Raw genomic sequence first — 17,394 nt, 5'->3', positions numbered from 1 at the left:
TTTTTAGTTTTTCGCCGGGCGTCGCAATGCTATTTGAATAAACCTTTTGCCCGTTTGCGTTCTCGTCGGGGCCGGGCCGGGCCGGGGTGCGCTGCCCGCACTACCGCGCGCGCGGGGGGCGACACCGAGCGCGCACCCGAGGCGCCCCGAGCACACAGGCCACGGTGCAACCCGGGCGTTGTGCGCGCACCCCGGTGCGCCCGAGGTGCTGCGCGCGCACCCAGGTGAAATCGGTGTGCACCTCGGCCAGTGCGCGCTCGGTCGAGTCGCGCACGTTGGCCAAGGTGCACGGTGATGTTTCTTACTCTAAGGTTCCGCACCAGACGCCCGGGACAGGTGAGCGAAGCTGGGCGGGGCCGGGTGCGCGGCCGGGGCAGGTGCACGCAGCTGGAGAGAGCTTTGGAGCACACTTCGGAGCGCACCAATGATGCGCTCCATTCAAAAGTTTCCTGAAAAGGCAAAAAAAGTTGAGATTATAGAATTTCCCACTTGAGAGATTGTAAAAAAAAAAAATTTAAAATGAAGGAAACGCGGGTGCCAAGGTGTGCGCAGCCCAGCCAAGGTGTGCGCACCAAGGCGCCCACCCTGGCGAAGGTGCACGCAAGGTGCGCACCCGAGGCAAACCGGACAATTAACCCAACTTTCGACTTCGCGCGCACCTTGGAGCGCACTTCGGAGCGCTCCTTGGTGCGCACCAATCTTGGGCACCTCGGAGTGCACCATGGCGCCCACCAAGGTGCGCACCCGGGGCAAACCGAGCTCCGACTTCGTGCGCACCTTGGAGCGCACGAAAGGTGCGCACCATGGCGCCCACCAAGGTGCGCAGCCCAGCCAAGGCGTGCGCATCAAGGTGCGCACCCTGGCGAAGGTGCGCACCCGGGGCAAACCGAGCTCCGACTTCGTGCGCACCTTGGAGCGCACAAAAGGTGCGCAACCCAGCCAAGGTGTGCGCACCCCGGTCAAACCGAGCTCCGAATCGTGCGCACCAGAGGTGCACGCCATCGTGCGCACCTTGGAGCACACTTCGGAGCCCTCCTTGGTGCGCGCCGATGTTGCGCACCTCGGAGCGCACCCGGGGAAAACAATGCAATTAACCCGACTTTCGACTTCGTGGGCACCTCGGAGCGCTCTCGGGTTCGCACCTCGGAGCACACCGAGGTGCGCACCTTTGATGCGCTGCCTTCACCAATTTCCAGAAAAGGCAAGAAAACATTGAGAAGGTGTGCGCACCGAGGTGCCCACCCTGGCGAAGGTGCACGCGAGGTGCGCACCCGGGGCAAACCGGGCTCCGACTTCGTGCACGCCGCACCTTGGAGCACACTTCGGAGCGCTCCTTGGTGCGCACCAGGGCGCGCAACCCAGCCGAGGTGCCCACCCCGGCGAAGGTGCACGCGAGGTGCGCACCCGGGGCAAACCGGGCTCCGACTTCGTGCACGCCATGGTGCCCACCGCGGCGAAGGTGCACGCGAGGTGCGCACCCGGGGCAAACCGGGCTCCGACTTCGTGCACGCCGCACCTTGGAGCACACTTCGGAGCGCTCCTTGGTGCGCACCATGGTGCCCACCAGGGCGCGCAACCCCGCCGAAGGTGCACGCGAGGTGCGCACCCGGGGCAAACCGGGCTCCGACTTCGTGCACGCCGCACCTTGGAGCACACTTCGGAGCGCTCCTTGGTGCGCACCATGGTGCCCACCAGGGCGCGCAACCCCGCCGAAGGTGCACGCGAGGTGCGCACCCGGGGCAAACCGGGCTCCGACTTCGTGCACGCCATGGTGCGCACCGCGGCGAAGGTGCGCACCCGGGGCAAACCGGGCTCCGACTTCGTGCACGCCGCACCTTGGAGCACACTTCGGAGCGCTCCTTGGTGCGCACCAGGGCGCGCAACCCAGCCGAGGTGCCCACCCCGGCGAAGGTGCACGCGAGGTGCGTACCCGGGGCAAACCGGGCTCCGACTTCGTGCACGCCGCACCTTGGAGCACACTTCGGAGCGCTCCTTGGTGCGCACCATGGTGCCCACCAGGCCGCGCAACCCAGCCAAGGTGTGCGCACCAAGGTGCACGCGAGGTGCGCACCCGGGGCAAACCGGGGTCCGACTTCGTGCACGCCGCACCTTGGAGCACACATCGGGGCGCTCCCGGGTTCGCACCGGCGTTGCGCACCGTGGTGGGCACCTCGGAGCACACCAAGGTGGGCAGCGAGGTGCGCACCTTTGATGCGATGCCTTCACTAATTTCCATAAAAGGCAAAAAAAAAACGAGATTTTAAAATTTCCGTTTTGAAAGATAGTGAGAAAAAGGGAATGCTGGTGCCATCTTGAGCCCGCCCTGGTGCGCAGCCCAGCCAAGGTGTGCGCACCAAGGTGCCCACCCTGGCGAAGGTGCGCGCCCGGGCAATTAACCCAACTTCCAACTTCGCGCGCGCCAGGGTGGGAGCGCACCCAACAACCGGGCCTGGGAAGAGCCAATGCGAGAAACCCCACCAAACGCTCTGACAAAAAAAGAGGGGGCGCTCCAGTAACCCCGCTTCGGAGCGCACCCTGGGCAAACCCAGCCAAGGTGCCCACCCCGGCCAAGGTGCAGGCGAGGTGCGCACCCGGGGCAAACCGGGCTCCGACAACGTGCACGCCGCACCTTGGAGCACACTTCGTAGCGCTCCCGGGTGCGCACCTCAGAGCACACCAAGGTGGGCAGCGAGGTGCGCACCTTTGATGCGCTGCCTTCACTAATTTCCAGAAAAGGCAAAAAAAAAAGGAGATTTTAAAATTTCCGTTTTGAAAGATAGTGAAAAAAACGGAACGCGCGTGCCATCTTGAGCCCGCCCTGGTGCGCAGCCCAGGTAAGGTGCCCACCCTGGCAAAGGTGCGCACCCGGGCAATTAACCCTACTTCCGACTTCGTGCGCGCCAGGGTGGCAACCGGGCCTCGGAAGAGCCAATGCGAGAAACCCCACCAAACGCTCCGACAAAAAAAGAGCCGGCGCTCCAATAACCCCGCTTCGGAGCGCAGCCGGGGCAAACCCAGCCAAGGTGCCCACCCCGACGAAGGTGCACGCGAGGTGCGCGCCCGGGGCAAACCGGGCTCCGACAACGTGCACGCAGCACCTTGGAGCACACTTCGAAGCACTCCCGGGTGCCCACCGGCGTTGCGCACCGTGGTGGGCAGCGAGGTGCGCACCTTTGATGCGCTGCCTTCACTAATTTCCAGAAAAAGGCAAAAAAAAATGAGATTTTAAAATTTCCGTTTTGAAAGATAGTGAAAAAAAAGGAACGCGGGTGCCATCTTGAGCCCGCCCTGGTGCGCAGCCCAGGCAAGGCATGCGCACCAAGGTGCCCACCCGAGGTGCACACCCGGGGCAAACCGGGCTCCGACTTCGTGCAGGCCGCACCTTGGAGCACACTTCGGAGCGCTCCTTGGTGCGCACCATGGTGCCCACCAGGGCGCACCCGAGGCAAACCGGGGTCCGACTTCGTGCACGCCGCACCTTGGAGCACACATCGGAGCGCTCCCAGGTTCGCACCAGCGTTGCGCACCTTTGATGCGCTGCCTTCACTAATTTCCAGAAAAGGCAAAAAAAAACGATATTTTAAAATTTCCGTTCTGAAAGATAGTGAAAAAAACGGAACGCGGGTGCCATCTTGAGCCCTTCCTGATGCGCAGCCCAGGCAAGTTGTGCGCACCAAGGTGCCCACCCTGGCGGAGGTGCGCGCCCGGGGCAAACCGGGCTCCGACTTCGTGCACTGCATGGTGCCCACCAAGGCGCGCAACCCAGCCAAGGTGCCCACCGCAGCGAAGGTGCACGCGAGGTGCGCACCCGAGGTGCACACCCGGGGCAAACCGGGCTCCGACTTCGTGCACGCCGCACCTTGGAGCACACTTCAGAGCGCTCCTTGGTACGCACCAGGGCGCGCAACCCAGCCAAGGTGCTCACCCCGGCGAAGGTGCACGCGAGGTGCGCACCCGGGGCAAACCGGGCTCGGACTTCGTGCACGCCGCACCTTGGAGCACACATCGGAGCGCTCCCGGGTTCGCACCAGCATTGCGCACCTTTGATGCGCTGCCTTCACTAATTTCCAGAAAAGGCAAAAAAAAGAAAAAAATGAGATTTTAAAATTTCCGTTTTGAAAGATAGTGAAAAAAACGGAACGCGGGTGCCATCTTGAGCCCGCCCTGGTGTGCAGCCCAGGCAAGTTGTGCGCACCAAGGCACCCACCCTGGCCAAGGTGGGTCACGGGGTGGGTCCTAGGGTGGGTAACGGGGTGGGTACTAAGGTGCGTGCCAAGGTGGGTCATAGGGTGGGTGCCAAGGTGGGCACCAGGGTGGGTGTGCACCAACCCTAGCCAGGGTAGGTCACGGGGTGGTTGTCGGGGTGGGCGTCAAGGAGCCAAGGTGGGTGGCAAGTAGCCAAGTTGCGTGCCAAGGTGGGTGTCGGGGTGGGTGCCAAGGATCCAAGGTGGGTGCCAAGGAACCAAGGTGGGTGTCTGGGTGGGTGCCGAGGTGGGAGCCAGGGTGGGTCCCAAGGTGAGTGCAAAGGTGGGTGCCAGGGTCAAGGTGAGTGCCAATGTGGGTTCCAAGGTGCCAGGGTCAGGGTGAGTGCCAATGTGGGTTCAAAGGTGCTAAGTTGGGTGCGAGGTTGGGTGCGAGGGTGGGTGGGTGCCAAGGTGTGCTAGGTGGAAGCCCGGGTGGGTCGGCATCCCATGGGTGTCGAGTTGGGTGCCTGATGGGTGCTTCTTGTCAAGTTTTAGTCGTCGGGACTCATTTCGAGCCTTAGAGGTCGTTTCTTGTCCGGTTGCCCTGTCTTCGACCTGGGAACCCAATTTTGGTCCTCGGGTCCCATTTTTTTTTGTCTCGCATCCCACTTTTGGCCTGTGGCCTTTTCGGGGTCGATTCTCGTTTTGGGCATCAGAGCATGTTTCTTCTCCTAAAACCCAATATTTGTTTATTAAGTCTCGGAACACATTTTTGTTCTCGTGGACCCATCATGGGTCTTGGAACGCATTTGTGGTCCTTGGGTCCCATTTTGCATCCCGAAACTTGTGTTTTGGTGCTTGATCCCTATTTTGGGTGCCCACCTTGCACCAAGTGCGCACCCGGGGCAAACCGAGCGCCTTGGTGCACCGGGGCAAGATCGAGCGTGCACCCGAGGCGCCCCGAACATGCACCAAGGTGCACTCGGCCCACATGTGAGCGCAGGTCGTTGCGCCCGAGGTGGTGTGTGGGCACCGCGTTGCAGACGGGACACTGCACGCACACGACGCCCCCTCCAGGTGCACGCACGTAGGCCGGGCCGGGTGCACACCCGACGCCCTAGCAAGGTGCGCGCACCCGGGCAGGGCTCACACTTGGCGAACGGGGCGCACTTCGCGAGGGAGGGTGTGCACCTCGACGGGGGTGGGTGGCCGGGGTGGATTCGCACGTGGGTCGCGGTTTGCTAAGTACACACTGCGACAAGCTCATAACGGGTGCGATCATACCAGCGTTAGTGCACCGGATCCCATCAGAACTCCGCAGTTAAGCGCGCTTGGGCCGGAGTAGTACTGGGATGGGTGACCTCCCGGGAAGTCCCGGTGTTGCACCCTTTTTTAGTTTTTCGCCGGGCGTCGCAATGCTATTTGAATAAACCTTTTGCCCGTTTGCGTTCTCGTCGGGGCCGGGCCGGGCCGGGGTGCGCTGCCCGCACTACCGCGCGCGCGGGGGCGACACCGAGCGCGCACCCGAGGCGCCCCGAGCACACAGGCCACGGTGCAACCCGGGCGTTGTGCGCGCACCCCGGTGCGCCCGAGGTGCTGCGCGCGCACCCAGGTGAAATCGGTGTGCACCTCGGCCAGTGCGCGCTCGGTCGAGTCGCGCACGTTGGCCAAGGTGCACGGTGATGTTTCTTACTCTAAGGTTCCGCACCAGACGCCCGGGACAGGTGAGCGAAGCTGGGCGGGGCCGGGTGCGCGGCCGGGGCAGGTGCACGCAGCTGGAGAGAGCTTTGGAGCACACTTCGGAGCGCACCAATGATGCGCTCCATTCAAAAGTTTCCTGAAAAGGCAAAAAAAGTTGAGATTATAGAATTTCCCACTTGAGAGATTGTAAAAAAAAAAAATTTAAAATGAAGGAAACGCGGGTGCCAAGGTGTGCGCAGCCCAGCCAAGGTGTGCGCACCAAGGCGCCCACCCTGGCGAAGGTGCACGCAAGGTGCGCACCCGAGGCAAACCGGACAATTAACCCAACTTTCGACTTCGCGCGCACCTTGGAGCGCACTTCGGAGCGCTCCTTGGTGCGCACCAATCTTGGGCACCTCGGAGTGCACCATGGCGCCCACCAAGGTGCGCACCCGGGGCAAACCGAGCTCCGACTTCGTGCGCACCTTGGAGCGCACGAAAGGTGCGCACCATGGCGCCCACCAAGGTGCGCAGCCCAGCCAAGGCGTGCGCATCAAGGTGCGCACCCTGGCGAAGGTGCGCACCCGGGGCAAACCGAGCTCCGACTTCGTGCGCACCTTGGAGCGCACAAAAGGTGCGCAACCCAGCCAAGGTGTGCGCACCCCGGTCAAACCGAGCTCCGAATCGTGCGCACCAGAGGTGCACGCCATCGTGCGCACCTTGGAGCACACTTCGGAGCCCTCCTTGGTGCGCGCCGATGTTGCGCACCTCGGAGCGCACCCGGGGAAAACAATGCAATTAACCCGACTTTCGACTTCGTGGGCACCTCGGAGCGCTCTCGGGTTCGCACCTCGGAGCACACCGAGGTGCGCACCTTTGATGCGCTGCCTTCACCAATTTCCAGAAAAGGCAAGAAAACATTGAGAAGGTGTGCGCACCGAGGTGCCCACCCTGGCGAAGGTGCACGCGAGGTGCGCACCCGGGGCAAACCGGGCTCCGACTTCGTGCACGCCGCACCTTGGAGCACACTTCGGAGCGCTCCTTGGTGCGCACCAGGGCGCGCAACCCAGCCGAGGTGCCCACCCCGGCGAAGGTGCACGCGAGGTGCGCACCCGGGGCAAACCGGGCTCCGACTTCGTGCACGCCATGGTGCCCACCGCGGCGAAGGTGCACGCGAGGTGCGCACCCGGGGCAAACCGGGCTCCGACTTCGTGCACGCCGCACCTTGGAGCACACTTCGGAGCGCTCCTTGGTGCGCACCATGGTGCCCACCAGGGCGCGCAACCCCGCCGAAGGTGCACGCGAGGTGCGCACCCGGGGCAAACCGGGCTCCGACTTCGTGCACGCCGCACCTTGGAGCACACTTCGGAGCGCTCCTTGGTGCGCACCATGGTGCCCACCAGGGCGCGCAACCCCGCCGAAGGTGCACGCGAGGTGCGCACCCGGGGCAAACCGGGCTCCGACTTCGTGCACGCCATGGTGCGCACCGCGGCGAAGGTGCGCACCCGGGGCAAACCGGGCTCCGACTTCGTGCACGCCGCACCTTGGAGCACACTTCGGAGCGCTCCTTGGTGCGCACCAGGGCGCGCAACCCAGCCGAGGTGCCCACCCCGGCGAAGGTGCACGCGAGGTGCGTACCCGGGGCAAACCGGGCTCCGACTTCGTGCACGCCGCACCTTGGAGCACACTTCGGAGCGCTCCTTGGTGCGCACCATGGTGCCCACCAGGCCGCGCAACCCAGCCAAGGTGTGCGCACCAAGGTGCACGCGAGGTGCGCACCCGGGGCAAACCGGGGTCCGACTTCGTGCACGCCGCACCTTGGAGCACACATCGGGGCGCTCCCGGGTTCGCACCGGCGTTGCGCACCGTGGTGGGCACCTCGGAGCACACCAAGGTGGGCAGCGAGGTGCGCACCTTTGATGCGATGCCTTCACTAATTTCCATAAAAGGCAAAAAAAAAACGAGATTTTAAAATTTCCGTTTTGAAAGATAGTGAGAAAAAGGGAATGCTGGTGCCATCTTGAGCCCGCCCTGGTGCGCAGCCCAGCCAAGGTGTGCGCACCAAGGTGCCCACCCTGGCGAAGGTGCGCGCCCGGGCAATTAACCCAACTTCCAACTTCGCGCGCGCCAGGGTGGGAGCGCACCCAACAACCGGGCCTGGGAAGAGCCAATGCGAGAAACCCCACCAAACGCTCTGACAAAAAAAGAGGGGGCGCTCCAGTAACCCCGCTTCGGAGCGCACCCTGGGCAAACCCAGCCAAGGTGCCCACCCCGGCCAAGGTGCAGGCGAGGTGCGCACCCGGGGCAAACCGGGCTCCGACAACGTGCACGCCGCACCTTGGAGCACACTTCGTAGCGCTCCCGGGTGCGCACCTCAGAGCACACCAAGGTGGGCAGCGAGGTGCGCACCTTTGATGCGCTGCCTTCACTAATTTCCAGAAAAGGCAAAAAAAAAAGGAGATTTTAAAATTTCCGTTTTGAAAGATAGTGAAAAAAACGGAACGCGCGTGCCATCTTGAGCCCGCCCTGGTGCGCAGCCCAGGTAAGGTGCCCACCCTGGCAAAGGTGCGCACCCGGGCAATTAACCCTACTTCCGACTTCGTGCGCGCCAGGGTGGCAACCGGGCCTCGGAAGAGCCAATGCGAGAAACCCCACCAAACGCTCCGACAAAAAAAGAGGCGGCGCTCCAATAACCCCGCTTCGGAGCGCAGCCGGGGCAAACCCAGCCAAGGTGCCCACCCCGACGAAGGTGCACGCGAGGTGCGCACCCGGGGCAAACCGGGCTCCGACAACGTGCACGCAGCACCTTGGAGCACACTTCGAAGCACTCCCGGGTGCCCACCGGCGTTGCGCACCGTGGTGGGCAGCGAGGTGCGCACCTTTGATGCGCTGCCTTCACTAATTTCCAGAAAAAGGCAAAAAAAAATGAGATTTTAAAATTTCCGTTTTGAAAGATAGTGAAAAAAAAGGAACGCGGGTGCCATCTTGAGCCCGCCCTGGTGCGCAGCCCAGGCAAGGCATGCGCACCAAGGTGCCCACCCGAGGTGCACACCCGGGGCAAACCGGGCTCCGACTTCGTGCAGGCCGCACCTTGGAGCACACTTCGGAGCGCTCCTTGGTGCGCACCATGGTGCCCACCAGGGCGCGCAACCCAGCCAAGGTCTGCACACAAAGGTGCCCACCCCGGCGAAGGTGCACGCGAGGTGCGCACCCGGGGCAAACCGGGCTCCGACTTCGTGCACGCCATGGTGCCCACCGCGGCGAAGGTGCACGCGAGGTGCGCACCCGGGGCAAACCGGGCTCCGACTTCGTGCACGCCGCACCTTGGAGCACACTTCGGAGCGCTCCTTGGTGCGCACCATGGTGCCCACCAGGGCGCGCAACCCAGCCAAGGTGTGCGCACCAAGGTGCACGCGAGGTGCGCACCCGGGGCAAACCGGGGTCCGACTTCGTGCACGCCGCACCTTGGAGCACACATCGGAGCGCTCCCAGGTTCGCACCAGCGTTGCGCACCTTTGATGCGCTGCCTTCACTAATTTCCAGAAAAGGCAAAAAAAAACGATATTTTAAAATTTCCGTTCTGAAAGATAGTGAAAAAAACGGAACGCGGGTGCCATCTTGAGCCCTTCCTGGTGCGCAGCCCAGGCAAGTTGTGCGCACCAAGGTGCCCACCCTGGCGGAGGTGCGCGCCCGGGGCAAACCGGGCTCCGACTTCGTGCACTGCATGGTGCCCACCAAGGCGCGCAACCCAGCCAAGGTGCCCACCGCAGCGAAGGTGCACGCGAGGTGCACACCCGGGGCAAACCGGGCTCCGACTTCGTGCACGCCGCACCTTGGAGCACACTTCAGAGCGCTCCTTGGTGCGCACCAGGGCGCGCAACCCAGCCGAGGTGCCCACCCCGGCGAAGGTGCACGCGAGGTGCGCACCCGGGGCAAACCGGGCTCCGACTTCGTGCACGCCATGGTGCCCACCGCGGCGAAGGTGCGCACCCGGGGCAAACCGGGCTCCGACTTCGTGCACGCCGCACCTTGGAGCACACTTCGGAGCGCTCCTTGGTGCGCACCATGGTGCCCACCAGGCCGCGCAACCCAGCCAAGGTGTGCGCACCAAGGTGCACGCGAGGTGCGCACCCGGGGCAAACCGGGGTCCGACTTCGTGCACGCCGCACCTTGGAGCACACATCGGGGCGCTCCCGGGTTCGCACCGGCGTTGCGCACCGTGGTGGGCACCTCGGAGCACACCAAGGTGGGCAGCGAGGTGCGCACCTTTGATGCGATGCCTTCACTAATTTCCATAAAAGGCAAAAAAAAAACGAGATTTTAAAATTTCCGTTTTGAAAGATAGTGAGAAAAAGGGAATGCTGGTGCCATCTTGAGCCCGCCCTGGTGCGCAGCCCAGCCAAGGTTTGCGCACCAAGGTGCCCACCCTGGCGAAGGTGCGCGCCCGGGCAATTAACCCAACTTCCAACTTCGCGCGCGCCAGGGTGGGAGCGCACCCAACAACCGGGCCTGGGAAGAGCCAATGCGAGAAACCCCACCAAACTCTCTGACAAAAAAAGAGGGGGCGCTCCAGTAACCCCGCTTCGGAGCGCACCCTGGGCAAACCCAGCCAAGGTGCCCACCCCGGCCAAGGTGCAGGCGAGGTGCGCACCCGGGGCAAACCGGGCTCCGACAACGTGCACGCCGCACCTTGGAGCACACTTCGTAGCGCTCCCGGGTGCGCACCTCAGAGCACACCAAGGTGGGCAGCGAGGTGCGCACCTTTGATGCGCTGCCTTCACTAATTTCCAGAAAAGGCAAAAAAAAAAGGAGATTTTAAAATTTCCGTTTTGAAAGATAGTGAAAAAAACGGAACGCGCGTGCCATCTTGAGCCCGCCCTGGTGCGCAGCCCAGGTAAGGTGCCACCCTGGCAAAGGTGCGCACCCGGGCAATTAACCCTACTTCCGACTTCGTGCGCGCCAGGGTGGCAACCGGGCCTCGGAAGAGCCAATGCGAGAAACCCCACCAAACGCTCCGACAAAAAAAGAGGCGGCGCTCCAATAACCCCGCTTCGGAGCGCAGCCGGGGCAAACCAAGCCAAGGTGCCCACCCCGACGAAGGTGCACGCGAGGTGCGCACCCGGGGCAAACCGGGCTCCGACAACGTGCACGCAGCACCTTGGAGCACACTTCGAAGCACTCCCGGGTGCCCACCGGCGTTGCGCACCGTGGTGGGCAGCGAGGTGCGCACCTTTGATGCGCTGCCTTCACTAATTTCCAGAAAAAGGCAAAAAAAAATGAGATTTTAAAATTTCCGTTTTGAAAGATAGTGAAAAAAAAGGAACGCGGGTGCCATCTTGAGCCCGCCCTGGTGCGCAGCCCAGGCAAGGCATGCGCACCAAGGTGCCCACCCGAGGTGCACACCCGGGGCAAACCGGGCTCCGACTTCGTGCAGGCCGCACCTTGGAGCACACTTCGGAGCGCTCCTTGGTGCGCACCATGGTGCCCACCAGGGCGCACCCGAGGCAAACCGGGCTCCGACTTCGTGCACGCCGCACCTTGGAGCACACATCGGAGCGCTCCCAGGTTCGCACCAGCGTTGCGCACCTTTGATGCGCTGCCTTCACTAATTTCCAGAAAAGGCAAAAAAAAACGATATTTTAAAATTTCCGTTCTGAAAGATAGTGAAAAAAACGGAACGCGGGTGCCATCTTGAGCCCTTCCTGATGCGCAGCCCAGGCAAGTTGTGCGCACCAAGGTGCCCACCCTGGCGGAGGTGCGCGCCCGGGGCAAACCGGGCTCCGACTTCGTGCACTGCATGGTGCCCACCAAGGCGCGCAACCCAGCCAAGGTGCCCACCGCAGCGAAGGTGCACGCGAGGTGCGCACCCGAGGTGCACACCCGGGGCAAACCGGGCTCCGACTTCGTGCACGCCGCACCTTGGAGCACACTTCAGAGCGCTCCTTGGTACGCACCAGGGCGCGCAACCCAGCCAAGGTGCTCACCCCGGCGAAGGTGCACGCGAGGTGCGCACCCGGGGCAAACCGGGCTCGGACTTCGTGCACGCCGCACCTTGGAGCACACATCGGAGCGCTCCCGGGTTCGCACCAGCATTGCGCACCTTTGATGCGCTGCCTTCACTAATTTCCAGAAAAGGCAAAAAAAAGAAAAAAATGAGATTTTAAAATTTCCGTTTTGAAAGATAGTGAAAAAAACGGAACGCGGGTGCCATCTTGAGCCCGCCCTGGTGTGCAGCCCAGGCAAGTTGTGCGCACCAAGGCACCCACCCTGGCCAAGGTGGGTCACGGGGTGGGTCCTAGGGTGGGTAACGGGGTGGGTACTAAGGTGCGTGCCAAGGTGGGTCATAGGGTGGGTGCCAAGGTGGGCACCAGGGTGGGTGTGCACCAACCCTAGCCAGGGTAGGTCACGGGGTGGTTGTCGGGGTGGGCGTCAAGGAGCCAAGGTGGGTGGCAAGTAGCCAAGTTGCGTGCCAAGGTGGGTGTCGGGGTGGGTGCCAAGGATCCAAGGTGGGTGCCAAGGAACCAAGGTGGGTGTCTGGGTGGGTGCCGAGGTGGGAGCCAGGGTGGGTCCCAAGGTGAGTGCAAAGGTGGGTGCCAGGGTCAAGGTGAGTGCCAATGTGGGTTCCAAGGTGCCAGGGTCAGGGTGAGTGCCAATGTGGGTTCAAAGGTGCTAAGTTGGGTGCGAGGTTGGGTGCGAGGGTGGGTGGGTGCCAAGGTGTGCTAGGTGGAAGCCCGGGTGGGTCGGCATCCCATGGGTGTCGAGTTGGGTGCCTGATGGGTGCTTCTTGTCAAGTTTTAGTCGTCGGGACTCATTTCGAGCCTTAGAGGTCGTTTCTTGTCCGGTTGCCCTGTCTTCGACCTGGGAACCCAATTTTGGTCCTCGGGTCCCATTTTTTTTTGTCTCGCATCCCACTTTTGGCCTGTGGCCTTTTCGGGGTCGATTCTCGTTTTGGGCATCAGAGCATGTTTCTTCTCCTAAAACCCAATATTTGTTTATTAAGTCTCGGAACACATTTTTGTTCTCGTGGACCCATCATGGGTCTTGGAACGCATTTGTGGTCCTTGGGTCCCATTTTGCATCCCGAAACTTGTGTTTTGGTGCTTGATCCCTATTTTGGGTGCCCACCTTGCACCAAGTGCGCACCCGGGGCAAACCGAGCGCCTTGGTGCACCGGGGCAAGATCGAGCGTGCACCCGAGGCGCCCCGAACATGCACCAAGGTGCACTCGGCCCACATGTGAGCGCAGGTCGTTGCGCCCGAGGTGGTGTGTGGGCACCGCGTTGCAGACGGGACACTGCACGCACACGACGCCCCCTCCAGGTGCACGCACGTAGGCCGGGCCGGGTGCACACCCGACGCCCTAGCAAGGTGCGCGCACCCGGGCAGGGCTCACACTTGGCGAACGGGGCGCACTTCGCGAGGGAGGGTGTGCACCTCGACGGGGGTGGGTGGCCGGGGTGGATTCGCACGTGGGTCGCGGTTTGCTAAGTACACACTGCGACAAGCTCATAACGGGTGCGATCATACCAGCGTTAGTGCACCGGATCCCATCAGAACTCCGCAGTTAAGCGCGCTTGGGCCGGAGTAGTACTGGGATGGGTGACCTCCCGGGAAGTCCCGGTGTTGCACCCTTTTTTAGTTTTTCGCCGGGCGTCGCAATGCTATTTGAATAAACCTTTTGCCCGTTTGCGTTCTCGTCGGGGCCGGGCCGGGCCGGGGTGCGCTGCCCGCACTACCGCGCGCGCGGGGGCGACACCGAGCGCGCACCCGAGGCGCCCCGAGCACACAGGCCACGGTGCAACCCGGGCGTTGTGCGCGCACCCCGGTGCGCCCGAGGTGCTGCGCGCGCACCCAGGTGAAATCGGTGTGCACCTCGGCCAGTGCGCGCTCGGTCGAGTCGCGCACGTTGGCCAAGGTGCACGGTGATGTTTCTTACTCTAAGGTTCCGCACCAGACGCCCGGGACAGGTGAGCGAAGCTGGGCGGGGTCGGGTGCGCGGCCGGGGCAGGTGCACGCAGCTGGAGAGAGCTTTGGAGCACACTTCGGAGCGCACCAATGATGCGCTCCATTCAAAAGTTTCCTGAAAAGGCAAAAAAAGTTGAGATTATAGAATTTCCCACTTGAGAGATTGTAAAAAAAAAAAATTTAAAATGAAGGAAACGCGGGTGCCAAGGTGTGCGCAGCCCAGCCAAGGTGTGCGCACCAAGGCGCCCACCCTGGCGAAGGTGCACGCAAGGTGCGCACCCGAGGCAAACCGGACAATTAACCCAACTTTCGACTTCGCGCGCACCTTGGAGCGCACTTCGGAGCGCTCCTTGGTGCGCACCAATCTTGGGCACCTCGGAGTGCACCATGGCGCCCACCAAGGTGCGCACCCGGGGCAAACCGAGCTCCGACTTCGTGCGCACCTTGGAGCGCACGAAAGGTGCGCACCATGGCGCCCACCAAGGTGCGCAGCCCAGCCAAGGCGTGCGCATCAAGGTGCGCACCCTGGCGAAGGTGCGCACCCGGGGCAAACCGAGCTCCGACTTCGTGCGCACCTTGGAGCGCACAAAAGGTGCGCAACCCAGCCAAGGTGTGCGCACCCCGGTCAAACCGAGCTCCGAATCGTGCGCACCAGAGGTGCACGCCATCGTGCGCACCTTGGAGCACACTTCGGAGCCCTCCTTGGTGCGCGCCGATGTTGCGCACCTCGGAGCGCACCCGGGGAAAACAATGCAATTAACCCGACTTTCGACTTCGTGGGCACCTCGGAGCGCTCTCGGGTTCGCACCTCGGAGCACACCGAGGTGCGCACCTTTGATGCGCTGCCTTCACCAATTTCCAGAAAAGGCAAGAAAACATTGAGAAGGTGTGCGCACCGAGGTGCCCACCCTGGCGAAGGTGCACGCGAGGTGCGCACCCGGGGCAAACCGGGCTCCGACTTCGTGCACGCCGCACCTTGGAGCACACTTCGGAGCGCTCCTTGGTGCGCACCAGGGCGCGCAACCCAGCCGAGGTGCCCACCCCGGCGAAGGTGCACGCGAGGTGCGCACCCGGGGCAAACCGGGCTCCGACTTCGTGCACGCCATGGTGCCCACCGCGGCGAAGGTGCACGCGAGGTGCGCACCCGGGGCAAACCGGGCTCCGACTTCGTGCACGCCGCACCTTGGAGCACACTTCGGAGCGCTCCTTGGTGCGCACCATGGTGCCCACCAGGGCGCGCAACCCCGCCGAAGGTGCACGCGAGGTGCGCACCCGGGGCAAACCGGGCTCCGACTTCGTGCACGCCGCACCTTGGAGCACACTTCGGAGCGCTCCTTGGTGCGCACCATGGTGCCCACCAGGGCGCGCAACCCCGCCGAAGGTGCACGCGAGGTGCGCACCCGGGGCAAACCGGGCTCCGACTTCGTGCACGCCATGGTGCGCACCGCGGCGAAGGTGCGCACCCGGGGCAAACCGGGCTCCGACTTCGTGCACGCCGCACCTTGGAGCACACTTCGGAGCGCTCCTTGGTGCGCACCAGGGCGCGCAACCCAGCCGAGGTGCCCACCCCGGCGAAGGTGCACGCGAGGTGCGTACCCGGGGCAAACCGGGCTCCGACTTCGTGCACGCCGCACCTTGGAGCACACTTCGGAGCGCTCCTTGGTGCGCACCATGGTGCCCACCAGGCCGCGCAACCCAGCCAAGGTGTGCGCACCAAGGTGCACGCGAGGTGCGCACCCGGGGCAAACCGGGGTCCGACTTCGTGCACGCCGCACCTTGGAGCACACATCGGGGCGCTCCCGGGTTCGCACCGGCGTTGCGCACCGTGGTGGGCACCTCGGAGCACACCAAGGTGGGCAGCGAGGTGCGCACCTTTGATGCGATGCCTTCACTAATTTCCATAAAAGGCAAAAAAAAAATGAGATTTTAAAATTTCCGTTTTGAAAGATAGTGAGAAAAAGGGAATGCTGGTGCCATCTTGAGCCCGCCCTGGTGCGCAGCCCAGCCAAGGTGTGCGCACCAAGGTGCCCACCCTGGCGAAGGTGCGCGCCCGGGCAATTAACCCAACTTCCAACTTCGCGCGCGCCAGGGTGGGAGCGCACCCAACAACCGGGCCTGGGAAGAGCCAATGCGAGAAACCCCACCAAACGCTCTGACAAAAAAAGAGGGGGCGCTCCAGTAACCCCGCTTCGGAGCGCACCCTGGGCAAACCCAGCCAAGGTGCCCACCCCGGCCAAGGTGCAGGCGAGGTGCGCACCCGGGGCAAACCGGGCTCCGACAACGTGCACGCCGCACCTTGGAGCACACTTCGTAGCGCTCCCGGGTGCGCACCTCAGAGCACACCAAGGTGGGCAGCGAGGTGCGCACCTTTGATGCGCTGCCTTCACTAATTTCCAGAAAAGGCAAAAAAAAAAGGAGATTTTAAAATTTCCGTTTTGAAAGATAGTGAAAAAAACGGAACGCGCGTGCCATCTTGAGCCCGCCCTGGTGCGCAGCCCAGGTAAGGTGCCCACCCTGGCAAAGGTGCGCACCCGGGCAATTAACCCTACTTCCGACTTCGTGCGCGCCAGGGTGGCAACCGGGCCTCGGAAGAGCCAATGCGAGAAACCCCACCAAACGCTCCGACAAAAAAAGAGGCGGCGCTCCAATAACCCCGCTTCGGAGCGCAGCCGGGGCAAACCCAGCCAAGGTGCCCACCCCGACGAAGGTGCACGCGAGGTGCGCGCCCGGGGCAAACCGGGCTCCGACAACGTGCACGCAGCACCTTGGAGCACACTTCGAAGCACTCCCGGGTGCCCACCGGCGTTGCGCACCGTGGTGGGCAGCGAGGTGCGCACCTTTGATGCGCTGCCTTCACTAATTTCCAGAAAAAGGCAAAAAAAAATGAGATTTTAAAATTTCCGTTTTGAAAGATAGTGAAAAAAAAGGAACGCGGGTGCCATCTTGAGCCCGCCCTGGTGCGCAGCCCAGGCAAGGCATGCGCACCAAGGTGCCCACCCGAGGTGCACACCCGGGGCAAACCGGGCTCCGACTTCGTGCAGGCCGCACCTTGGAGCACACTTCGGAGCGCTCCTTGGTGCGCACCATGGTGCCCACCAGGGCGCGCAACCCAGCCAAGGTCTGCACACAAAGGTGCCCACCCCGGCGAAGGTGCACGCGAGGTGCGCACCCGGGGCAAACCGGGCTCCGACTTCGTGCACGCCATGGTGCCCACCGCGGCGAAGGTGCACGCGAGGTGCGCACCCGGGGCAAACCGGGCTCCGACTTCGTGCACGCCGCACCTTGGAGCACACTTCGGAGCGCTCCTTGGTGCGCACCATGGTGCCCACCAGGGCGCGCAACCCAGCCAAGGTGTGCGCACCAAGGTGCACGCGAGGTGCGCACCCGGGGCAAACCGGGGTCCGACTTCGTGCACGCCGCACCTTGGAGCACACATCGGAGCGCTCCCAGGTTCGCACCAGCGTTGCGCACCTTTGATGCGCTGCCTTCACTAATTTCCAGAAAAGGCAAAAAAAAACGATATTTTAAAATTTCCGTTCTGAAAGATAGTGAAAAAAACGGAACG

The 17,394-nt window shown here is 63.1% G+C and overlaps 2 non-coding genes across 2 annotated transcripts; both read left to right on the top strand.

Annotated features, from left to right (window-relative positions):
- Positions 1-5,454: 5,454 nt before the first annotated feature.
- LOC131870950 (5S ribosomal RNA) lies at positions 5,455-5,573 on the top strand. The gene has a single exon (XR_009369251.1). It is a non-coding gene; the product is annotated as a 5S ribosomal RNA (ribosomal RNA).
- A 7,804-nt stretch (positions 5,574-13,377) lies between these two features.
- LOC131870971 (5S ribosomal RNA) lies at positions 13,378-13,496 on the top strand. Its single transcript, XR_009369271.1, has one exon. It is a non-coding gene; the product is annotated as a 5S ribosomal RNA (ribosomal RNA).
- The last annotated feature ends 3,898 nt before the right edge of the window (positions 13,497-17,394 follow it).

Source organism: Cryptomeria japonica, unplaced genomic scaffold (assembly GCF_030272615.1).
Source record: "Cryptomeria japonica unplaced genomic scaffold, Sugi_1.0 HiC_scaffold_359, whole genome shotgun sequence".
Classification (NCBI taxonomy): Eukaryota; Viridiplantae; Streptophyta; class Pinopsida; order Cupressales; family Cupressaceae; genus Cryptomeria; species Cryptomeria japonica.
This window is presented reverse-complemented; position numbering and strand designations above follow the sequence as displayed.